At 34.7% G+C, this 22,643-nt stretch overlaps 1 long non-coding RNA gene across 1 annotated transcript in view; it reads right to left on the bottom strand.

Annotated features, from left to right (window-relative positions):
- LOC103098481 (uncharacterized) overlaps positions 1-22,643 on the bottom strand; it is a 56,105-nt gene that overhangs the window by 4,095 nt on the left and 29,367 nt on the right. Inside the window, exon 3 of the long non-coding RNA XR_471601.3 lies at positions 13,364-13,459. This is a non-coding gene — a long non-coding RNA (uncharacterized LOC103098481). The remainder of the gene's footprint in view (positions 1-13,363; positions 13,460-22,643) is intronic.

Here is a 22,643-nt window from a genome sequence, read left to right as displayed (position 1 = left end):
TTCCTGAATCATGCTGTGCTACAGAGAGCTATGTATATATATACCCCTATCTATAATGGTGAACTAAGACCCCACTTTTGCACATGTTGGCATTTTAAACCATAAGTTTCAATTCACTAATCATAAGTTGAATTTCTCCCTCCAAAGAATGTCTCCTGGAAATCATTTTTCCCTTCTGAATAAAAAAAACTGGGTACTTAAAGGCTGTTGCATATCATCCATTTCATCTTCAGTAAATCATACTGAAAGATCATGATATTGGGTCTCTGAGGTTTTAAATATATTAGCATTTTAGTACAATGTTAAAGTTTTTTTTTTTTTACTGGAAAGAAGCTGATGTAATTTGACCTTAAAATATGACAATGTGTTCTTCCCAATCAGAATTTTTAGAAAACTAATTTTCATATACAGTGTTTTGAGGTTTAACACTCAAACTAGTTAAAACAAGAACTTTGTTTAGACAACTTTCCTCTAAGAATGTTGAATATTAAGATTATATATTTCAAGATGTATTAATGAAATTTGTCATGTATTTTCTTTTCTTTTTTAAAAAATAATCATATATTTTCAAAATCTTACTTTAAATCTCTTTAGAAACTTATGGCACTCTTATTGGACATGCTGCACTGAAACATAGTGTAAATTCTTACTGTCTGCTATTCACCCTGATGAGTGATAATTTTCAGAGGAGAATCTCTTCATACATTTATTGAACTAGTCTCTATATCTAGCATCTAGAAGATCTACATTCAGATGTTGCTTCTGATATTTCTTGACTTTGGATTTCAAATAAATTATTATTTTTTCAGTTCTTCAAGAAACAGTCTTGGATGCAAAGTCACTGAAAAGCCACTGATCAAAGAATACTCTCATCTGGAGGTCCCTATAACAATAACATCAGAGATTTGGTGAAAAATTATATTTTTGTATATTTATATATAACTAGAGACATATCTCTATTATCAATCCATCATCCATTCATCCATCAATCTTTCATCTATCTCTCAATATATCCCTGTCTGTCTGTCTGTACATCTGTCCATTTATCTTTGAGGTAAGATAGCTTGGCATAGTGGATAGTGTTAGGTTGGGCAGCAGGAATTCAAACTTTCACTGATATTTACTTCTTGGGTAACTTTGAGTAAGTCATAGTATCACAGATCTAGAATTAGAGGACACCTTGAGGTGATCTAGTCTAGATTTTTCAGATAAGGAAAATGAGGCTCACGGATGTTAAGAGATGTGCCCAAGGTCCCATAAATAATAAGCAAAGTGTGATTTGAAACTATGTCCTTTAACATCAAAGTTTGCCCTCTTTTTATTTTAACACATTGCCTCTATCTTCCTCAGTGGACCTGCTAGGACTGATCTCCCAAATTAATATTGAAGATAAGAATCTTGATGGGGGAAGTTCTGATGGACATAAACCATAGGCTTTTAGCTATATAATGTCTACATTTCTTTTTGGACTTGACCTGTGATTGTGGTAGTGTAGGAAACTCCTCCCCAATCAGATTAGTGACATTTCCATAACTTATAGCCTTTGAGAGCTCTCTAGGGCAATGAAAGTCTATGTGACACTGCAAGCATATGTCAGAGGAGGAGATCAAATCAAGTGTGTGTGTGTGTGTGTGTGTGTGTGTGTGTGTGTGTGTGTAGTGTATATATATATATGATAGACATACATGCATGTGTGCTCATGTGCATATATGCATACCTGCGCTTATATACATATATAGACAATTGAATAATAGGAAGCATTCAGTGAATTTTCCCTAGGTTAAATGGAATAATCTTTTTAGGTCTGCAGACTAGATTTGCTGATTTACATTCATTTAAAAACCAAAGCATAATGGTCTATTTCAATTAATATATAGGCAACCTAATCTATGACATTATAAAGAACAGTTGAAGCGATATATCGAAAATCATCAATCTGGGAGATTTTTTGGTCAACCTCCTGGTATGTTTATCATGTTTCAGCTTATTTAAAAAACTCCAGAGGATTCAAATGTAGTTAAACACAAAAGAAAAAATAATCTCTTTTAAGACTGAGCATAAGATGTGGGAAGTAAAGAGGCACAATGCACCTATTTGCTCCAGGCTCAGGAGTCCTAACCATATGTAGTCAGCATTCAGGAAAAGAGTAACGGAAGAGAGAGTGAGGAAGCAAGGGGAAGCAGGGCTTCAGAGGCAAACAGTTAAGAGACCCTCTGCTCCCCCTTTTACCTGAGTACACCCTTTTCCAGCCTATTTACCCCTTGCCTGGGGGAGCAGGATTTCACAACTGAGACCATGGAAGATCCTGATATGTCTTCAGAGTCCAAGGGAAAGGGAGAGAAAAATGATGAGTAAAGACAAAATGGAGGCGAAGAAGAGAGTGATTCATGATATGTGCTCAGCTCAGGCTAAAAGCCATTACTGCAAAAAGTAGACAATGCTATTGATAAGCATTTGGAAAGCTGACTTCAAAAGATCCAGAGCTCAAAGACACCCTAAAATCTTTGGAAGGCAAAACAGACAAAACAGAATTGGTTTTCATCCCTTTTTCACCAGCTGTCTTGTGGTGGGGGAGGCTGGTTCTCAGGGTCACTGCAAATTGATTTTGTGCTGTGCACTTAAAAAAAAACTGAGGTAGATTTTCAGAGTTTTGTTCCACTATTATTGCTCCTAAAGATTTCCATTTTCATCATTGATTTCTACATTTATTTTTCTTTTGGTCATGGGGATATGAAGAGCAAAATTTTTTTTGTGTTCATTTTGAGCAACGACCCTCCCCACCCCCAACACCCTGCTAGATAATTCTTAGGGTATTTTTGTGTTGTGGTAGATTTACATGTGGAATACCATAACTTATGATCTTCCAGGATGACTTGTAATAGATATCCTGATTTTGAGAGGTATATTTTAAAAGCATTGTCTTCTAGAAAGGCAGTGAGTAAGACAGGGGTGTATGTTTGGTAAGGATGAATAGTAGGGAATAATAGGGGGTACATGGGATTTTTCAGATACTCACCTATCTGAAACAGGTGTTTTGTAAATTGATGTTATTCTTCAAGTTTAAAAAAATTGACATAAAAGGGGCTTTCAATTTGTTTATTATGTCAGTTTATGGCAGAATGTAATAGTTCTCTTTATAAACAACCAGGAACAGGTATATAAACCAGAGAGGTGGATTCTGGAGTTGCCCAAGTAGAATACTGGGAGATTGATTGTATAAATTAGTATTCAAACTCCCTTTCTGCCCCCTGATAGAATGTAGCTTCTTCCTCCACTAGGATATGGTTTTATAATCCACCATTTTCTCCATTTTTTAGCTATTTCGTCAGATCATACTCTTCTGGGAGAATGTATCTAACAAGTCTACAAAATAGTAATAAATGGACTATTTGCCCTTTGCTGTACTTAGAATCAGCCCCTTGGAATGGATAGGTTAGCCCATAAAAAACAAGTGATGGAGAATAAAAAGGGAAATATTCACAAGGTGATAAAGGAAATAATTTCAATTACAAGGAAGATACACATACAAATGCTCCGTTGATGAAATGGCTTCCCTCACTGTGTGAAAATTAAAGAATCCCTGGACCCAAACCCCTTTAATACCCCCAAACAAGACTCCTGCCACTGCAGGAAGTCAATTATCTCCATGGCAACTGAAACAAATAGTGAATATTGCCTTAGCAGACAAGATGGATAAAAGGTGCATCTAAAATTAATTTATGTCTTGGGATCAGACACTTGAGATGAGAGAACTGGTCCATAAAGTCCCCAAGAGGAGCTATTAAAAAAGAAACAAAGTAAGTCCCTTGTTGGGTTCTCAAGGGATCTGTGCATGGAGCATATAAATCCTTTTCACCTCTGTCTTTGAGGGGGAGAGTTGTCAATATGTCCCCATTTACATGGGTGCTTTGATGATGCCCCCCTGTAAATCTCAGGACTGCCAAACAGTGTGTATTAAGAAATGCCTTGAAGGGTGATCTCTTAATCCAACTCGTTGTATGGTAGGGGACTTTTTATTATATCCATTAATTCTGAGATATAGAAATTCCTCCCTTGTCCCAGAAAAGATTAAAGTTCAGGAGATTTTGTGTCTATAAAAAACCTCTACCAAAAATGGCATTCTTAGAGGCCACCATGGGACTATAAATGTTTCATTTAATATAGAAATTTAAAAAACACTAATTGAACTGCTCTTTGGAAAATAACTCCAGATACTAAAAGGAGCATTTTGGAAAAATGCGTCTCTTTGCTCTGCCTGTAAATGAAGTTTTTGGAGTCAGGGAGTACTCTGGCAGGCAGCCTGTTTGGCAGAAGTGCTTATGATTTTGTTTTTCACCCTAACTAGGAAGATGGCTGAAAGTGAAAGTAAGCAATCTGGGTCATCTAAAAGGTCTAGGTATATGCTGAGTGAGAACCTACCCTCCTGGAAACTGAGGGCCCAACCATTTTTAATGCTCAATATGTCTACAGCCATGGCTTTAGTTGTAAATTCTGATAACAGAGTGGAAACATAAGAGGATGTTTGGATTTTCTCTCTCATTCTTCTGTCAGTTTCATGGGCAAGAATTACCCAAGATGAGAAGTCATGTTGGGATTGTGATCTGCTTTAGAAGGAAAAGTATCCATATGGATGAAATCATGATTCTTTCGAACTATCTATATAATCTTTCTATCAGCCTATATTCCTCCATCCTTGCTTCACTTTCATCCAATTATTTGCCAAATCCTATCAATTTTCCTTTGGATTGTTTTTAATATCTTTTCTTCCCTTTCCTGTCCATCCTTCCTTTCCCCTTCCCCTCATTTCCTATTCTGCAGTCTATTCTCCCTTTTCTCCACTTTTTCCTTTACCTTTCTTACAACCATGAAAACCAGTTCAAACCATTTGCCTGTGTTTGTAATGTTCTTATAATGGATATTCCTGATCTCTCTCTCTCTTCCTCCAGTCCATTTTGTCTCCAGTCCATATTTAATCTCCAACAGGTATAGCATATTCTAGTGTTTAGGGTGATCACCACTGCTGGTGGTGAATTTCCCTAAAAAATAAGAAGCAGAGACTGAATTCTGATTCCTGTGAATGTAAAGAAAAACTACATGATATTAATGGTTTTCTCAAGAAGGAGGAGATAAGCAGGTTCAAGTTCAGTAGTATATAGGATATCTCAAAAGGCTTAGTGAAATTTTAGTTTATTAAAGATGAAACTTATTTTGTACTGGGTCAGTTGAAAAATGAGAAAACAATTCTAATCTAATAAAATCTAAACAAAAATTATTTTAGGGTATTTTAGATCTTTAGGAACTGAATTCATCAAATATTTATTATTTACTTTAGAAGGCAGAATGTTAGGTGTGAGGAATATAAAGAATAATGAGTCCTTGCCTTCAATGGGCTTAAATTCTCCTGGAAGATGCAACACATACATGGATCAATAAAGATGAGGCAATATGGAATAGGAGAGAGTAAGGGGGAGTTGGCAAAGGACTCATTAGAAAAGTAGTATTTGATATGAGATGGAAGATAAGAATTCTGAGAAATGAAGATAAAGAGAGCAAGAACATTTTTGGTGTGGGAGAAGACTTGTTTGGATTCATAGGAGTAGGAAGTTGAATATGCACTTGTGGGGAACAGATAGATAGTAATTCAGAGTGGCCTGAAAGTACATGATGAGGACTAATATGAAGACTGAAGATAGCAAGGATACAGACTGTGAAGTGTTTTAAATATCAATCTGAGGAATTTATGGTTTATTCTGTAAGTAAAAGGGAGCCATCAGGACTGTGGCATAGAAAGATTATCTTGGCAACTGGGCGGATATAAGGGGAGAAATTAGAAGATATTGAATCAATTAGGAAGCTATTATAGTTGTCCGTGAGCAAAGCAAAGTGGGTCTTAGCCAGGGCAGTAATTGTGTGCATGTAGAGACAAAGTTGGAGGCAGGGATTGAATGCACTGTACAAATATAAGCTATTCATATTATTTATATTGTATTTCTTTCCCAGAAAGTACAAGTAATTGGCCATAAAAAGATGAAGGTGAGAGTAGGATAAATAAAACTTCACTATCCATATTAGAAAAAGAATTGCCTCTATAGTGTGAGGAAGGTGGAAGGATGAAGGAAATATCATCTTTGTACATAATAGACATTGTTATTGAATCTAATTCTTCTGGAAACATACAGATCAAATAATATGATCTCTTTGCTTTTAGATATATGCAAATGTAATTAATGGGGCTCTACATTGGGGGAAAAATCTTCATGAGAGCATCAGAAGCCTATGGGTGGGGTGAGCAAATAAGTTGAATTTGCTTGGTACTTCAGAGTTTACATGCCATTTTGTTTCTAACTTCTCTAGTGTACTTATTATTTAATAGATATGTCTTATTCATATGTATGTCACACTCCTGGTAAAGTATAACTTCCATAAAATCAGAGACTTTGCTTGGCCATACTTTGCATCTTCCTCATATCCTAGTAGAGGATTGGGCACCCAGCAGGTGCTTCTAAAATGTGTGTTGAAATGAAATGAAGGAAGGCAGAGAAGTAAACATTATGTACTATCAGCTATTTTTGTTATCTATCTGCTTGTAGTGGCAATTTCAAAGGTTGCCTAGTGTGCATAGAATGCTGGATCTGATCAGAAAGAGTTCAGTTAAAATCTGACCTCAGATACTTACTAGCCATGTGACCTTAGGGAAGTCACTTCACCTTTACTTTCCTGAGTTTCATCAACTATGATGGGGTCAATAATACTACCTACTTCATGTGTTGTTCTGAGAATCAAATAAGATAATTTTTGTAAAGCACTTACTGGCTCCTGGTAGACATTTGATAAATGTTTGCTTCCCTACCTAATCGTTTTTTGGTCTTATTCTGTTGTAGTCTATGAGAGTAAACCCAGTATTTCCCTTACTCCTATTTACCATGATCTCTTCTATCTTTAGTTTTGATTCAATTATCTCCTATAGTTTTATCTTTAACAGTTAGTTATATTGGTTTTTCACAGGATTCCAGACCCCAATTTCTGACCTGAGCTTTGAAACCTGCCTCTGCTTCCTAAATATTTGCTATATTTTACATTTCAGCTTGGTGTTATTCATTCTGGAATATTTCTGACTCTTGTTGTACCCTAGTCATGCCCTCTGAAAGAAATCCTATTGCTTAGGATGCCCATTTTTAATGGCAGGGAAATTATTTACACACAGAAAAAAAATTGCTTCAAATTTCAACCTAGTTTCACAACATTAGCTAGAAGCTAGATATTCATAAGTACTGAGGAAATAACTGAATTCTCAAATGAAACTCAGCCTAGAATGAAGAATATGGCAGCATCTGCAGGGGTAGTAGCAACAAAAGCTTGGCTGTTGTATAAACTATTCACAATCTAACAAAGTGGGGGAACGTGGATTTGAGTGGAAGTATGCCATTTTTGGACACACCATTCAAAGAGATTATCTACTACACTCCTGCTTTATGGTAGTATCTGTCCACAACTGTCTCACAAGGTAATGGGGTTATCCTGGCAACTGGTGAATAGCATACTATATGGAATAATGCATATGAATGATAAATATTTGGAAAAATGATGATTGAACAAAAGCATCTCTTAAAATATATCAATTTTCCATTATAGTAAATCCTTTTGACATTTAACAAAAGTCATCATATTATATTATCTTTGCTATTTGAGAGATTCTTGTTGACTCATTCCTTGGTGCCTAAAATCCTTGGAATCAGCATTTCATTTTCCCAAGTGTTTTTTTAAAAATTCAACTTATTTCCTATTTCTCTATATGCTAAAGGATAGAAATGTAGGGGAGATGGAAGATTCCCTGCCTTAGTTGTTCATAATAGACACAAACTGACTTCATGTGCCTTAGAAAAATGGAAGAGGTATGAACCAGAAGCTAGGACTTTTTAGCAATTATTTTCTATATGGCTTTCAGAAGAGGGAATTCGATTCATGCATAATTGTAATATTAGAAATACTAAGAGAAAAACAATGACAATTAGTATAAATACTGACAGAGGCATTTTACTACTGATAAATGACAGTACTATGGGTAAAATTTCTCTCTGTAAAGAGAGAAATACATGGAAATGTATGGCTACATCCTGCTGTACTGATATTTTGATGTAAAATAAACATATTTACACAGATTAATGAATTTATAGTCATTCAAGGAAACCAGGATCTGTAATTGACATGCATATTTCAGGGACACAAATGCCAGGCACATGCTCAATCATTTGTACCCATTTTGTTTGTCATGATGATGAATCTTTTAGGAATTAAAACTTAATGTAATTTTTTAAAAAATGGCTAACCCTTCAAATATTTTTCTAGTCCGTCTTCCTTTGAAGTAGTTTGTATGATGAAAAGTGAAGAGGAGTTAAATGTGAAACTGTAATAATCAATGTGTTTTCAGTATTCGTTAGATGAAGATCTCTTTCACTTTTTACAGTTGGATATTTGAGGTACAAAGACACAGTTTTATGATATATTGTATTTTACTCGGATCAAAGATGAGACTTCTTCAATACTTAAAGGATCTATAAGTTATTTGGTGTGTATGTTTCTTCCACTGAGAGAAATGGTGACTCCTAAAGGTTTGATGTTTGCACTGACCAAAATATCCATCACCCTTTGACCAATATAATTATGAATCTCTCTGTACTTATCTAGTCTGGTCCATGGATAAAAGCATGTAGTACATAAATAGATTCTTACTTTAAGCTTGTCTAGCTCAGTAGGACCTGACAGAGTTTGCACTATGCTGGAATAACCTCTGAGTAACCTTCATTCTGTGCCTTTTAATCATATACAGTCATATCCATTCTACAAGGAGAACTTGGAGTAGGACTTCAGCAATGATGAACTTTCATGTGATAAAATCTAACATGTCTTTAGAGCAAAACCAAATGATATTTTCTGGATGCCAACTTCTAATATGAGTAGATTTCATTTCCTTTGCTCAAGGCTTCTAAATCTTTGGATAATAACCCAATAGTTTTCAAAGGAATCTAAAATTGTCCCAAAATTTAGAAGTTCTCCTTCAATTTCCACTATTTGTTCACTGAAAACTTTTCTGCTATCAAGGACATCCTATCTCACACAATTCTAGAATGGATTTCTAGTTTACCATTGTAATATGCCCTAGCTATATAATGTAATTGAATAGAAGAGATAAATTGGTCCACTGTCATTTTATTAGTGGAGTATAAAAAGGAAGAAAAGGCAATTCTCTTGGTCAATACTAATACATTTTCTTACTATGTATGGCTAGTGTTTGTTTGTTTTTTTTCCTCAAGAGTGCTTCTGTCAGACATCTCCCCATTGACTTCCTTAGCTCCATCAATGGAAGCAGAGCCAAGAGAAATCTCTAGTTTAGGTGAATTAATAACACCTAATGCTCTGGTATTGTAGAGGAAATGAATCTTGTCACAATTTTACTTGGTAGGCTTTATGTCTATTCTGCATATCAACATGTTTTTAAAAATTAGTGACTTGTACCTAAGAGAGTGGAAATCAAGGCATCAAAAAAGATAAGGCAGCTCTATTTTATTGGTTTATTTGGGATTGAAGTTTCTGAAGGATCACATGTATATTAAATATATATATATATATATATATATATATATGTACATATATACTTGGTGAGTTCCTCTTATAAGAAGTCTAGGAATTCTTCCTAATCTTTGAATGATGGACTCTGGAAAACTCTCTGGTATTATTTAAGTTCTTTAAATTAATAACTTGGGCTTTTTTCCATTCTGCAATGTGTCAATTTCACTTTTATGATATATGACCACTCAATATTTTCCTCTCATAAGTACTTCTCAGACTTTTTCTTTTCCTAGCACAGTGACCCTTCCTATCTTTGAATCAAGAAGGACATTCAGTGGCCCCCTGACCATAATCTGAAAATCACTCAAGTGGATAACAGAACACTTGTGCTGAAACTCTCCAATGATGACTTACCTACCCCCCGCCACTATTGCTGTTCACTATGTACTGCAAACCTAATTAGATCTCATCACTTTCTTCACAGCTGCATGTTGGAAATTTTCTTTTATTCTCTTCAACCCACAAGAGGTCTGACATAGTAAGAACCATTGTTGAGTAGAATAATGGTATTGTCTAAATGCTGAAGCTACAAAATATCACAACACTAACACACTATTATTGAATTCCCAAGTGTTTTGTAAGTAAAAGTGAACTGAATGGTCGATAAAGTGGGTAGGGATAAGAATATAGTGTATTGTTAGGGATAGGTCTGGCATTATGTTCTTAAATGTTAATAAGAAAACAAAGATTTACAATATCAGATCTCTACATTCATATAATTTACTGCAGAATAATGAGCAGCCTTGCCATTTTCCAATCGATTCCAGATCAATGGTTGGAGAGTTATCTGCTCTTTTATGAGTGGGAGAAAACAGCAGGAGGAAAATGTTTTTGACATTTTCTTTGGCCTTTTATTCTATTGCTTTAGCTGAGTTTATCCCTAAAATTTCATGTGGAATTTATGAGTGGAGATCTTGAAATGAATTTTGATGTCCTGTTTCTTTCAGACACTGTTCTACATCTATGTTGTCCTTGAGGTAATAGACTTATATTCAGTAGCATACAAAAAAATCACAAAACATTCACATTGAGAAAGAACTTCCTAATATGACTCCTCAGTGAGGGTTTTGAATTGGAGCTGCCAGAGGGACTTTACTTCTTAAAGTCAGTGGAGATTTAGTCTGACACAATCAATAATCCTTTGCCTAGGAGTAATCCAGTTGCCCACAGAACTTAGTTTGCTTATTTATTTTTAGAGAAAAGATTGTTCATTAATCATCCTGAACTGAAAGTCAAGGGATCCAGGTTCTAGACCCATATTTGCTCCTGTACAACTCTGTCAACTTAGGAAAATCACTTAACTCTTTGGGTTAAATAGAGTAAGATTAGAGTAGACTATCTATCAAATTCCTCCCAACTCCAACATATGGTGAGTTTTATAAATAGTGTGAATTTTGTTCAGTCCTTTTTGACATCAGGTTGCTGCCTGAGGAAATTTTGGTTGTGATATGCTTAATTTGGAGGTGGTTATATCACCTTATAGTTTGAATTGTAAAAGAGTTTATTAGGTACTGAAGAAAGTATTGCTTAGACCCTTCCCATCATCTGGAAATTCATGTACATTATCAACAAAAGTGTCCCACAGAATAAATTATTAAAGAAATATGTAAGTCCATGTGATTCATGATGATAAAGGATATCCACTGCCATAGAATGAATGCCATAGAAGGGAATCTGATTACAGATTGAAATGCATTCTTCAATGTATTCCTACATGAATTTTTCTCTAGTGTATGCAATATTTGTCTTCTTTCATAACATGAAAAAGGAGAAATATGTACTATGTGATAATATATGGAGAACCTATATCATCTTACCTGGGTAAGGGGGGATTAGGGAAAGAAGTGAGACAGATTTTTGAACAAGTTAATGTGATTTGTTTCTCTTAGATAAGCATATTTATTATAATTTATTACATATTTATAACTAATCATATGCTATATTAAATTACCTATATTGTCATATGTAAAATAAACATAAATATCTATTTTTAAAAAGAGATATGAATATAAAAATAATAGTCAAAAGTTTCAAATAATAAGTGATAAATGGAGCATAGCTCGATAATATTTAAGAATATAGATATTATGGAGCTACAATAACATCCTGCTTATAAAGAGTCAACCAACCAACATTGCGAATTACTTGCTCTATGCTAGACACTGTACTAGGTGCTGGGGATACAAAGACAACAAAAGAAACAATCCTTTCTCTCATGGTGTTTACATTCTACCAAATAAAAAAATGAACAATTCAAATGCATGACGTTATATCCTTAAAACAGAAGCTTCCATGTCTATAACTTGTATTTATATATACATTTTAGACTTTCTTAATTGATTTATAGAAATTGGAAAAAGGTGTGAGGAGATCTGATGCAGTTCAAATTCATTACACTATAAACTCTTTAGATCAATAGATCTATAATAAATCAATAAAATCAATATCATGATAATTTTTTCTCACCAAATTTTTTCCTCAGAAGTCATTTTGAATATGTGATATTCTAGTGCTCTGTTTTGCAAGGATTTAAATTAGTATGTCCCTTTCAAAAGAATATGAGTGAATAAGGGAAATAGAATACACATCATTCATGATCAATAAACATGTTCACACCTGGGAAGAAAAAGGAATGGGAAGGGAGGGTTCACTCCATTTAGCCCTCTTAGCAAAAAACACTCTAATGAGACAAAAGAAGGAATTATGGTATAGAGAATGAACACTGGTCTGGGAGATGAGACCCAATTTTAAGAAACCCAATTAGGCCCAAAGTCTAAGAGGCCCAAAATGGAAAAAAATTCTGTCACTAACTAGGTGAGCAATTTACTTATACTATTTGGGTTTTAGTTTTCTCATCTACAAAGTGGTGTTTTTAGGGCATTGCACTAGATGGGCTATCAGATTCCTGCCATTCTCAATCTATGAGCCTATAATCCTGAGTGCTCTATTTGTAAACAGTAGGATAGCATCTGCTCCCCAAGTTCCATTCAAAGTCTATATCCTTTATATGGAGGGATATTTCCTAATTCAGGACTATGGTTTTCTTCCTTTTATACTGAGATAAGTGCTCTAAGAATATACTTGGCAGAACCCCAAATTTCCATTTTCTAGGGGAGAAAACCTGGGCTAGTAAACTTTTAAATTATTTTTCCCTTTTAAAAATAAGCATAATAATCATCAACAAAAGCACTTCAATATTTAAAAAAAGGAAAAATTTTGTATAAGAAACTATGGACTTCTGTTTAGGAGAATTCGTATTTAAGCAAGTATGACTATATTTACACATGCATCTCTGATTCTCTCTATCTCTCTATCTCTTTCTTTATCAAGGTAGCAACAATGTTGCTTTACTTGTGTGCCTCCTTCTGCACCTTTTTGTTTTCTTTTGTACATTAAAATAATGTATTAATTTTTTGGTGGGGAACATATCTCAACCCACTAATTTATCTCTCTAGTAAAAATTCCTCCCTTGTTAAAAATATGAATAACCCAGCTCTATAAATCAACTCATTTGCTTTGTTTGAGATTGCACAAATCATTCTGTACATCTGGTACCTTCAATCTGTTGAGAAGTAGTTAGGCATGTTTCATTTAAAACTCTTTCAGAAGTTTTTTCCTTCCCTTGTTCATTCCAAGTGCCATTGTTATCCTAGCATGTGAAATAGACACGATTCTTCTTTCACAGGACACATGGAACTTGAGGAATATTTTTCAAACACATTTATCATATACTCACCATCCAAAATAGGCTTCTCTCTCCACACTTCATTTACCATAATGGGGCAGGTCCTGGGAATCCTCGATCAGTCTCTTCCCTCTTGGGACAAAGTGCCTATAAGCCACAATAAGAATAGGCATTAAAAGTGACATCTATCTATCTATAGATATCTATGATATCTATTTAACTAGCAAGGTTGCTTCACTATATCCTGGTTTGAATATGTTCCATATATTAAGATTCATTCACCTTTTTCTTCTATTCCTGTGAAACCACCTTCTTGTTTTATTTTTTTCCCATATTGTTCATTTTTGCAAGTAAGTTATCTTATAAAATCAAAAACCTGAACATAAACCCAAAGAAAGAATTGAAAAATTTGAATGCTTTCATCTGAATTCTGACTCCAACAGTTCTTTCTCTGGAGGCAGATAGCATTCTTTGTCCTAAGCCCCTTAGAATTGTTCTGCATCATTGTATTTCTGAGAGTAGCTAAATCTATCACAGTTAATCATTCCACAATATTGCTGCTATTATAGTGTACAATGTTTTTTAGGTTCTACTTATTTCATCCTGCATCAGTCCATGAAGGTCTTTCCAGCTCTTTCTGAAATCATCTGGTTCACAATTCCATCAGCATCATATACTACAATTTTGAAACCACTTTCTTAATATTGTATTTATATACCACTTTAAGGTTTACAAAGCACTCATCCATGACAATACCATGAGTTAGGTAGTCCATTATCTACTTTTTATCAATGAAGCATCCAAGGTGAAAAAATTATCCATATTTACATAGCCAGTAAGGATTAGAACAAAGATTCAAATCCAGATCTTTTGGCTTTAAGTCTAACATTCTTTTCCTTAGACTTCCCTGTTAGAGACACTTCTATAGAATGAACAAAACTCTGAAATGAAATGTCCTTTTGTTATTTATGAACCCTGAGCCTTACTACTTAATTCTTTTCCTTTCCAAATATCTGCACACTTGAATATCTGCTCTGGAAATTAGAATATCTCTTTCCATTTTGAGTTATTATTCTTTTTCTTCTCTTTCCTATTTTGAGTTCCCATAAATAATACTTTAAAAATGGTACTCTGGTGAACTAGAGATTTTGCTATACTTTCTACAAATGGGCAGCTCATATCCCAAACCTGGGGAAATCTGGATCAACACCATCATATTCATTAATCATGATTGAATAAAAAAAGCACTAGGCTAAAATCATAAGGTTTGATTCTAGTTTTAGGTCTTCCACTAGACTGTTCAATCTTGGATAAATAATTTAACTTTCTGTACCTCAGATTTTTCATGTCAGTTATTTATTAACAAACATTTATTAAGAACCTACTATGAGCAGTGTTAATTAGAACTAGGAATTCAAAAAGGACCCTTCTGACTATAAATTTTTATGACTGATCATGTAGGAGGACTTTCTTAAAGGATGAAGTTACTTTCATCCTCAGAAGCTACAATTATTAGTACACTAGAAAGTCAAGTATCATAGTACTAAGATCTCAAGAGTAGTGATCTCCATTCCCTTTTAGAGCTATTATTTCTTTTTTTTATTAATATATTTTATTTGATCATTTCCAAGCATTATTCGTTAAAGACATAGATCATTTTCTTTTCCTCCCTCCCACCCCCCATAGAGCTATTATTTCTTATCTCTGAGTTTTACAAGGGCTTCACCATGCCATTTTATTTCAGTGGGTGGAATCAGAACCATTACATTCACTAACATTTTGTATAGGGGAAAAGATTCTTGGGGTAAGGACAATCTGGTTTCTTAGTCTTCATGATGGCACTTAATAATGCCTGAGATCTGGTAAACACACAGAAACATGCACACATCCACACACACAATCATGATAAAACGGGAGAAATGTCCTTGTCCTATCATTATGGTTCCAAGAACCATTTAAAAATGGCACATAATATGAGACAGAAAATTATTGCATTAAAAGAAGAATTCAATAAAAGACAGTTGGGGGGACTTTTAGAAGAAAAGTGTACATTTAGACAAGTCAAAGGCTTGGACAACTCTGAGATAAAAAGAACCTCACTTATGTTAAGATGGAGTTATCACTTGAGAAGGAAAGAGAAAATTGCCTTTCCCTCTTTCACAGATTTTACCTCAACCCCTGTTTCTGATCACTTGGTCCTCCTCACTGATATAACTCCTCAGCCAGTGAGCCTAACCATCCCTTATTATTAGAAGAAGAACCTCCTTTTTTACACTTAACATTTGAGGACACTGAGGCTCAGAGAAGTTGAGTGACTTGTCTGAGGTTATGAATGTCAATGGCAGAATGAGAATTGGAACTGAAGTTTTTAAACTCTCCATTTGTGCTTATTCCATTACACTAGGCTTTCTTTCAAAAGCTATGAGTTCTAATCAGAGCTTCACAACTCTCTGATTCTGCCACTAAAGGCAATTTTTTTTCCAGGTATGTCAGTTTGATTTCCTCCTCTATTATAACACTTTCCTCCTGGGACTGTGGTGAGGAATAATCAATAAAAATGAGTTTAAAGTTTCTCACAAACACAGAGTGCCATTTAAATGCTAAGTAAAAAGGATTCTTATTTCAGAATTCATTTCTCTCTATTCAAGATGTTGAACCAGCTGCAACATGAAAGTATCAATCCACTAAAGATCTTGAGGAATTATTTTCAATTTTAAGCACTCATTTAAGAGAAGGATTTCCAGAGCAGATGTTTTATAGATATCTAATAGAAACACTCAGGCGCTTCACAGCATCGAACACACTGCTGGTATTCAAAAAATGTTAAATAATAGAAGGAATATAAACTATAGTGAATGCTTTATCCTTTTACATGGCACATCCAACAGAAAGCTTAGCAAAACTTCAAATTAGTTGATTGCTAAAGAGAAAGAAGATATGTGGATAATCAACTTTGTTAGTAATGTTAATGCTTTACATTTATATGGCATTTTACAGTTTTTGAGCACTGTCACATGCTGCTTCTCTTTGACCATCATCAAACTCCTATTAGATGGGGATTATTATCCCCATTTTACAGGTGGAGAAGCTGAGACTCAGTGCACTATTCTGCAAATCTTCAAATCTGCAATATTCAAAACTAACTTTATATTATGTTTTAAGGTTTACAAAATACTTGCTTTCTTTGCCATAAATACCATGAGGATGATAGAGCAAGTATTTTTATTCCCATTTTAGAGACAAGTAAACATTAGCTGAGAGAGGTTAAGTGACTTCTTATAGTCATGCAGTTTTTAAGGCAAAGTTGGGACTTCTACCTAGAGGTCTCTTCAATTAAAAGTCCAGCACTTTTTTTACTGCATCATGTCAACAGCAACAGAATAGATGGAGATCTATAAGAAAGATGCATTGAGATCTGTGAAACTTTGTGAATGATGACATTATATAAAAATAGACAACTAATCAACCATCTCATTCTTTGTTATTTGGAGCAACAAAAAAGTTCTAATGATTCTAATTCTCTCAAAAAAAGACTCTATATATCTTTTAATCCAAAGAGACCAAAGAAAGAAAAAAGGAACCCGTAAGTACAAAAAATACTCAGTACTCTTTTGGTTGTGGAACTGTAAACTGAGGGGTACATATCAGTTAGGGAACTGCTAAACATTATGGCACAGGAAGGTAATAGAATACTCTTGTGCCATACGAAAGGATGAAAAGGAAAGTTTCAGGGAAACCTGTATGAACTGATGCCGAGTGAATAAAGTAGAACTGGAATAATATTTTGTATAATAACACTTTAGTGACAAATAATTTTTTAAGATTTAAGAGCTGTGATAACAGAAGTTCCAGAAGATTAAATTGCTTATGAATATTTGGTACAATGACTTTCTTTTCCTTTGTTTTTTTTTTTCCAGTGGAGAGGTAGAAGGAAAGAGAAAAATGAATTTAAGTAAAAATAATTTTCATGAGACAAAATACTGAAAGTTTCTAAGTTGCTTAAAATGTGTCATGTGTTAATACTAATCCAATCAAGCATTTCAGATAACAAAATCTCTTCAGTTGGAACCACCATACCCTGTCTCATTCCTGAACTTCTGAAACCTGTAGGTGAGCATTGATCAATTTATTTCATTATTTCCTGAAGCTCCCAGATCTCCTTAAGATAATGAGTAGCCTGGGGAGCCTAGAAGGTACCAATATATTTTTGTGGACTCCAATTCAGTAACCATTTAAAAGCATTATTTTCTAGATGAGAGAAAATTGACTCCTTTCTTTGAATTCCCACAATAAAATGCTTATTTAAATTTTTTTCTTTTAATCATGAGAGAAGAAGTGTGATGTGGAGTAATTGGTGATGATTCTGAATCCAATAAGGCTTGGATTCAAGTTCTGTTTCTAATAGCAACTGGTTACGTGGCCCTGGATAAGCCACATGAACTCTTAGTGCTCTCTATATATGTATTTTCTATGATTAGAAGTTACAAAAAAAGCATGGAATTGAATTGGTAGTGGAATTTCTTCTCATGAGAGTATCTTTTACTCTCAGGAAATCATAGGTTGAGTCCCTCTCTGATCTTCCTTAACATTGAAAGTCTTATTTCTTTAGATATTGATAAATTTCTGTTAAATTACTCTTAAAAAGGGTCATGGAATGAAACTAGTTAAGATAACGGAGGAGAGGAAACTGGGGAATACAGAGACCTATCTGAGTTCACAATGCTAAGTCCTAAGTGTGAGTGTGGTAGAAGGGCACAGATTTTCTGAAATGGAATTACAGGTCACTTATAAGAAGTCTATGAGAGCATCAAAGACTTGGTTTCACTTAGGTTGCAATTCTGCCCAAGAGATGACTTATAGCCTAGGCCTGAAAGCACATCTCATATTCTCATTTTGGATTCACATGTGTAAGAAATTATATTTAAGGTTTGACTAAATGTGAGAGTTCTAAAGTAATATTGTGGTCACCAATTTATAATATTATAGCTCAAGTCAAAATGATTTTTAGTAGCTTGTATTTCCAAAGAGGTGGAAAGAGTGAAAGTAGAGAAATGTAGGAAGAGGGTAGAGAAAATATCTAGCCTATCACATTAAATGTTCCTCCAGCATCTGGCTCAGCCTAGCAGGACTTGGTAACCTTCAGCCAGAGTGTTGTCTTATGCTAGGATTACACCAATGCAGCCTCCTCCAGGAAAGGAAGGCCTCTCTGGAACTAATCTCTCCAGAAGCCTGGAAAAGAAGGCCAGCTTCTCACTCACCCAAGATGGACTCAAAAGGAGCAATTCTCCAAGAAGCAGTCCAAGAGCCAAAGTGAAGGTCCAATTGGAAGGCCAAGTTCAAAGCCAACTCCAAAAACAAAGCCACCAGGAGAAGCTCTCTGTACAGGAACTTCAATACTTTTTATAGTCCTTTTTCACCATCACTTCTTGTCTCTTCCTCTACTTTACGAGAACTAATTGTAGTCTTTTCATTTGCCTAGCACTGCCCTGGAGGTAAGTCGAACTCTCTTACTTAGTGTTAAGTAGGGGTGTTTAAGTTTTTGGTTGATTAACTTGAAAATTGTTGATTGTTAGACAAAGAAAGTTTGATTCACTCTTCACACATGGAATAGTAGAAAGAATTCTGTATTTGGTGTAAGAGGGTGTGGGTTAAAGTATGAACTTAACCCCTTACTAGCTGAGGACCTTGGGACCTGTTTCTTCATCTTTAAAAGATGGATGGTGAACTAGTTGATATCTAAAGTCTCTTACAGTTTTAAATCCCAAGAAAAACGGCTGTTGAAAACTGGCATGTTTGTGTGCATGCGCACGGATGTCTGTATGCATGTGAAATCTAAGTAAGGAACAAGGGAAACTGGCATGTACCTCAAAGTTTTCCAGTATGAAGATATGGGTGGAGGCTAGAAAGTTCCACTACCAGAGATGGCAAGCAGAATAGGATACATTAAAGATGAATATATAAAGAGATTAAGAAAAAAGACATTTAAAGGAATAATAATTATATTTCTCTGGAAGCCAGTGTTTCTAATAAACATCATTCCTACCAAACCTAAATCTCCTCAGCCTCTTTTTCTTTTTGTTGATGGGAAGTCTGTCAACTCCTATATAAGCTTAGTGGTGAATGTGCTGAAATTGTTTGCCAGGTTGGGCTGTCTAAAAATCTGCATGCTCTATGCTAATAGCACTCTTGTCATGCTCACTGAGCCTTTGTTTCAGTGCCCCCAAAGTCTTTGCTATGCAAATCAAACCACAGGGGCACTTTAACATGTAAATCACATAATCTGCCTCATGTGGAATGAATTGATGGATTTTAAACTCCTTGACTGTTGGGAGGTAATGAACGGCTCTTATTTAACCTGTATTATTGTACCGGGCACATCTCCTATGCTTGTCTTTACCCAGTGATAGAATTGTGCCAAGAATGAGCTGGGACTATTATTAATATTACTCTTGTCAGATTAAAAGAGGTCCCATCACCTCTGAAATTCTGACCTTTTTTATGGGAAAAAATAAGTGTCTCCTCAGTTCTAGGCCTTCTGTCCCTCTGTGGGGTATTCTTTTCTTTTTTCTTTTCCTTTCTTTGCTTTTCTAGTGCAGGAAGTCACAATCTTCATGTATGAGAGGATTTCCATGGATAGTTTTTCCAGCTGATATAAACTACATTAGAAAAGGATGATTTCATCCCTTTCCCTTGGGAGGGAATTCTGTTTCATGGCCAGAGAAGCTCAGTTGGTCCCTTGTATCTGGTTTTGAATGCTTGGACTTTTTCTCATGGTATTGCCAGGCATGGTTATATGATATGTATCTAAGTCACTTATGTACCCTCTATAAAATAGGGATATACTCAGAAATAATGAGAGCACTATATCTGATTTGTAACCATTACTGAATTCCTTTGGGAAAAGTACTTTTGCTTTAGAAATGAAATATGGCTGCCATCAAAAAATGTTAAATTGAAGCAGCCTTGGGAGTACTAATATAGGACACTGAATATGTTTTTCTATCAACAAGCCAATGATGGATGGTATTATCTGTCCTTAAGTGACCAGAGTATGTACAAATAACTTGGTTCTTAAGCAGAATTTTATTTTGATAGGTTTATACTACTTTTCTCTATAAAAATACTGTAATATGTTTGATAATCTCAGTCATTTTGTACAGTATCTGGATTAGCAATTCCAATAAGATAGACCTTTATTAGTATCTTCATCTTACAAACAAAAGAACTGAGATTAAATGTCTTAAGCACAGTGACTTAAGAAGCCCCAATATTTATGAGGATAGAGTTGTGAAGACTTCAGATCCATCCAGATTGTTCCTGTTAGATCTTGCTTCTAGGACTTTGGTTGGAATGAATTCCACATCTGTTCTGCTAATCTGTTTGGAACTCCTTATTCTTTGAGGAAGGCCCTTTTGTCAAATTAGAAATTGTCAAGCGTAGTACCCTGATATTTTTGAATAACAAGATCAAATATAACTGACCTTTCTTCCAAATGACTTTCACTGTCCAATGAAACAGGTAAAGATGCTGGGTCTATGTTGGAATGTTTATCTTGTCAGTCTGACATGTGGGTCATCTGTCAATTTGCTCCTCTTTTTTTTTATCATAGTACACTTTTTATAGGTCACTAGATACCCATTAAAAGATTGATATAATGAAAAAATATATGAAAAACTCATAAGAGCAGTCATCTTAAATCAAACTGTGAGGCTGTGGTACCTAAATCTAGTCATATACTATTGCTTCTTGTGAGTTTATAGGCTAGTGGGAAGCCTTAATACTGTGCTATGTGGGAATCCATTAAAGGAACTAGATATATTTAGCCTGAAGAGGAGAAAGACAAGACAGGGTTTTTATTTATGGTCAAGTATTTGAAAGGTTGTCATGTGTAAGAGAGATTAGACTCTTTCTTTGGCTTGACCCCAGAGTTTAAAACACAGAGCAATGGGTACAAGTTATAGAGTGACAAAATTTCCCACCTCAAAAAGCTTCTTAATATTTTAGAACATCTAAAATTGGAATGTGTTGCCTTTGAGGGTATAGTAAATTCCCTATAACTGGAATTATTTAGGTTGAGGCTATGACAATTTGTTGGCAATATTGTCAATGGGATTCATTATTTGGATAATGGTTAGACCAGATGGCCTCCAAGATCCCTTTGAACTCTCAGATTCTATGATCTCATGATTTGGTATTGAGGATATACTTGAGAAATGAGTTTTGAATCCTGAGGTCAAAGGATAAGTACCTTCACTGTTCATGTGGGTTGGGAGAAAACACCTAAGAAATTGTGTCTGTCAAGGTTCATCAACTGCCCTTTTCAAAGGCTCTGTTTTTCTAAAGATAAAATGCAGTGCAATGCTATTACAGGAGATCACAAAACAATTTGAAAACTAAAAAAAAGAGATTCTGTCCTGACATGCTTGGCAGGCCCTTTGAACAACACATTATTTCATGCCCCACTGTTTATCCATTGTTTTCTGGAAGTGTGTAAAGTACAAAATTGCAATGAGCTTCTTAGTTGTGAAATTTAGAGGTATCACTTGGTTAAAATGTGACATTTGCACAACATTATCCTGGAAGCTTAAAGCATATTTAAAAAATTAAATTATTTTTTCTATTAAAAACTATTTATTTTATTTCTCTCACTTCCCCAAAACTGAACAACAAAGAAAAATAAAAACTCATTAAACAAATACATACAGTCAAACAAAAGAAATTTCCTCAATGACCATGTGAAAAAAAAATATATGTTTCGTTCTACATCTTGAATCCATCTCTTCTATTAGGTGGCGGCTAACGTGCTTCATTTTTAGTCCTCTAGAATTATTGTTTATCACTGCATTGACCAGTTTTAAAGTCTTTCAAAATTATTTTTTCTTAAGAATATTGTAAAAATTGTTTTCTGGTTTTGCCCTTGTCACACTATCAGTTCACACAAGTCTTCTCAACTTTCTTTGAAAACTGTCTCTTTTTCTATGCCTTATGACAAAATTTTAGTCCATGACATCGATCTACCATAAATTCTGTAGACATAGCCTTAATGGACATTTTAAAGACAACTCTTAAAATGTAGTACTGCTTGATTCTATCATAAGCAAAAAGTCACGTTTCTATAGCACTTCACAGTTTACAAACAGTAGTGATAAACAGTTGTTGTTCCTTACAATGTTGAAAGGTAAGGTAAGTTTTATTGTTCCCATTTTATTCATTAGTAACCTCAAGCTTAGAGAGGTTAAGGAACTTACTAAAATCATTTAGTACAGGATCCAATCAATAGCAGAGGCAAAAGTCAAATAGATACTGTCTCCAAATTCAGCAACCATTCCAC

The sequence above is a fragment of the Monodelphis domestica genome, chromosome 8 (genome assembly GCF_027887165.1).
Source record: "Monodelphis domestica isolate mMonDom1 chromosome 8, mMonDom1.pri, whole genome shotgun sequence".
NCBI lineage: Eukaryota > Metazoa > Chordata > Mammalia > Didelphimorphia > Didelphidae > Monodelphis > Monodelphis domestica.
This window is presented reverse-complemented; position numbering and strand designations above follow the sequence as displayed.